This window comes from Sceloporus undulatus, chromosome 2 (genome assembly GCF_019175285.1).
Source record: "Sceloporus undulatus isolate JIND9_A2432 ecotype Alabama chromosome 2, SceUnd_v1.1, whole genome shotgun sequence".
NCBI classification, from domain to species: domain Eukaryota; kingdom Metazoa; phylum Chordata; class Lepidosauria; order Squamata; family Phrynosomatidae; genus Sceloporus; species Sceloporus undulatus.
Genome location: NC_056523.1, coordinates 213,158,739 through 213,162,839, shown reverse-complemented (window position 1 = coordinate 213,162,839; position 4,101 = coordinate 213,158,739).

Sequence of the window (4,101 nt, the reverse complement as noted above, 5' to 3'; positions counted from 1 at the left end):
ATTTTCTCTCCTATTTATTTGTTTATTTATTATTTTATTGTTTCTCCTTTTTATCATTTATTATTATTATTTTTCTCTCTCCTATTTATTTATTTATTTATTGTTTCTCTCTCTCTCCTTATTATTATTATTATTATTATCCCCCCTTCCTCAGAGACAGAGAGACAGAGAATGGAAAGGGAGTGTAGGCCTTCTTCCTCTCACAAAAACACTTGTCCCCTCCTCAGTCAACCATTTTTTGTTTAAGGGACACAAAATGGGGACCTTGAGGGGAAAGTTTATAAGAACAACCTCCGCCATTTTGAGACCTTCTGCTTTCAGAGGCTGAGGGGGCTTTAGAGGAACATGGAAGCAACACCAACACCACCCCAAAAAATAATGGATTTGTTTTTGTCTCTGACCCCGGGGTAACCCTGATGTAGCCCTCTTGGCCTTATAGGGCACAACAAATTCCCCAAATCCACAAAAAAGGTACCATGACATCCAAAAGGCACCAAAGTTATGGTACCTTTATTGGTGCCTTTGGATACCTTTATAGGGTTGAGAGCCTTCACACCTTTAATGGATACTTTTTCTCCCCCCTTTTCCCCCAAAAACAAATCTAGTTTGAGACATTTCTTGGACTGATACCTTTCTTGGGTACTCCCCCCCCCCTTTTTTTTCCCCTAAACCAAACCTAATTTGACACCTTTCTTGGATTGATACCTTTATTGGGTACTTTTTCTCCCTCCTTTTTTCCAAACCAGATCTATTTTGAAACCTTTCTTGGGTTGATGAACCCTTTACTGGGTACTTTTTCTCCCTCCTTTTTTCCCAACCCAAATCTGTTTTGATACCTTTATTGGATGCATCTTCTCCCCCACTTTTTTCCAAAACACATTGATTTGATACCTTTAATGGATACCTTCCCCCCCCCCTTTTCCCTGCCAACCCAACCTATTTGATACCTTTATTGGACTGAGACTTTTGATACCTTTATTGGATACCTTTCCTCACCCCTTTCCCCAAACCAATACCTTTATAGAATACACAGATTTTGTGCATTTTGGTTGTACCCTGCCTTGGTGAAAATAGGATTTGCACAGATATAGGAGGGAGGTAGTAGAAATTCTGGTTTCCAATTAAAGATGCAGAACGGCTTGGGCTTCTGGTTTCCTTTCTCAAACTCATGTTTTTCTACTGTGTTTTCTCTCCCTTGTTTTCCAAACCAAAGAGCACCCAAAGGAGACATTTCTCTCCCTGAATTACCTTGCCTTAATGAGAATAGGATTTGCACAAATATAGGAGGAAGGCACTAGGAATTCTGATTTCCAAGTAAAGATTCAAGAAGGCTTGGATTTCTCTCCTCTCAAACTCATATTGTCCTGATATCTTTGTCTCCCCCTTTTTACCAAACCAAAAAGCAAACCAAATAAAAAATTTCTCCCTAAATTATGTAGTGGTTTGAGCGCTGGACTGTGGCTCTGGAGACCAGGATTCAATTCCCAGCTTGGCCATGAAACCCACTGGGTGACCATGGGCAGGTCACACCCTCAGAGGATGGCAATGGCAAACCTCCTCTGAAGAAACTTGCCAAGAAAGCCCTGTGATAGGGTTGTCTTAGGTCACCATAAATCCGAAACAACTTGGAAGCACAAAACAACAACAAATGAGAATAGGATTTGTGGCCATTCTAGTTTCTAAGTAAAGATGTAGAAAGGCTTGGCCTTCTGGTTTCCCCTCTCAAATTTATATTATCTTCAAAGACATAACTGTTAGTTTGGAAAAATCAGTATGCAAAGGGATCTTGTAGCACCTTTGAGACTAACTGAAAGAGATCAGTTAGTTTCAAAGGTGCTGCAAGATCCCTTTACATACTCGTATTATCTTGATAGTCTTTCTGTCCTTTTTCCCCCAAACCAAAAAGCACCCAAAGGAGATGCTTCTCTCCCTGAATTACCTTGCCTTAATAGGATTTTCATGGATATAGGAGGAAGGCAGTGGGAATTCTGATTTCCAAGTAAGGAGGCAGAAAGGCTTGGGTTTGTGGTTTCCCTTCTCAAACTCATTATCCTGGTAGTTTTTTCTGCCCTTTTATTCCCAAACCAAAAATCACTCAGACATTTCTCTTTGAATTACTCTGCTTTAGTGAGAATAGAATTTGCATGGATATATGAGGCAGGCAATGGAAATTCTGGTTTCCAAGTAAAGATACAGAAAGGCTAGGCCTTCTGGTTTGCCCTCTCAAATTCATATTATGCTGATATTTTTTCTATCCCCCTTTCCCCCTCCAAACCAGAGCACCCAAAGGGGACATTTCTCCCTGAATTCACTATCAGAATCTCCCACTCTGGGAACTGGAGGAGTATTTACATCTATTAAGCCTTCTCTTAACACACTTTCTTATTGCTGAGAGCTGCACTGAAAACATCTCTCTCCTTGGTATATCCTCAGGAGAGTAGAGTAGGACTCCCCAAAGTTGCACTGACATCCCAGTAGATTTATTTGAGGTAACAATGCAGAAATCTCTTTCTTGGATATGCTTCTCTAGACTATACCATTTCTGGCCCAGAATCTCCTTAAATCTAAAAATGAGTTCGTTATTAAACACTGTAAGAATCCAATTTAAAATACAGTACTGGGCAACTGTAAAAAGAGGAACAAAATGTTTTACAAATAGGGATAATTGCAGCCCAGAAGATGCTTTGAATCTCTTATTCAGATGGTAAAAATAATCTAGGTAGACTCTTCACATGCTAAAAATGTTCACATGCATTTTTAATGCACCTGAGTAAGTTTGGGGAGGGGGCTGCCCAAAAAAACCCCCCCACTTAACCTGGGATAATCGATGTCAGGTTTTTCCTCCATTTTCCTAAAAAAACCCTGCATTGTTGGCTGTGTGAATAACCAGCGCGAATAGACCTGGGATAAACTGGGATAAAGCTCTGCATGCCTTGGGGATAATTCAGACATCAGGTTTTTTTAGTGGAATAATAGTGAATAAGGTCACTTATGCATTCTGAGGTTTTTATTCCCACTATGGAGCTGCATCTCTGCACATTTCTGTGGGGTCAGTTGCTCACATGTGCCAGCACTTCAATAAACATGGAGTCAGTGATGCAAATCTATTTGAAATGTGTTCAAGCAGAGTTTAATCCCGGGTCTATTCGCATTGGTTATTCACACTGCCCACAATGTGAATCTTAATAACCCCTTGAATGTGCTCCAAATACATTCACATCATCCACTCCATCTTTATTCGAGTGCTGACATATGTGAGCAACCAAACTCGCAGAGATGCACATAGATGCGGTTCCATAGTGTGAATGACATCTTTGTTCCTGACACAATGTTACTGTTAACAGGCCCTAGTCTCTCACCTTCATCACCAGCAATCATGCCAAATTTTATGGTCTTGTATTTGTTGAAACAAGAACAAATGGGCTGGAGGTCTATTGAGATGTCATATGTTTTTCAGTATTATAGCTTGTCATGGTTTGCAATGAAGGCTTCACCAAAAAGAAATGAAAGTGTAAATTAATTGGGGAGAAGAAAACTTACCCCTTTTAATTAGTTTTTGTATATCTGAAGGTAGTAACTGGAGGATCTTGTTCCAAATTTGTCCCCATGCAGGAGCCTGGTTTCCCTAATAATAATAATAATAATAATAATAATAATAATTTATTTTTATCCCGCCTCTCCAACAGGATTGTCAGCAACATAGCCACAAAATCTGGGCATAAACCTATGGTGACAAAACAGTTTTAGAGGGTGGGGACTGAGGTGGTGGTTTATCTTCCTTCAGCTCTCAAAGTGCATCTCTAGATAATCTAGTTGCTGACAAATGACACACACAACCAACACAATTGATTACATTTCCTTGTCTTTTATTTTCAGTATTTGAATGGCTAGTGCAACTGCTGGGTTGCTCCAAAATACTTTTGAAATAGAAAACTTTAATATCAAAACAACAATCCTATTTTTGCTTTCTCCTGCTATAGCAAACTCTTTACATTGTTCAGGATATAAAATTCTGATTGTCACATGAAGGGAGTGAAGAGGGGAGGGTGGCCCATCACCAGCTGCAGCCCTACCAATATATGGGTTAGACCCTGCTCACCC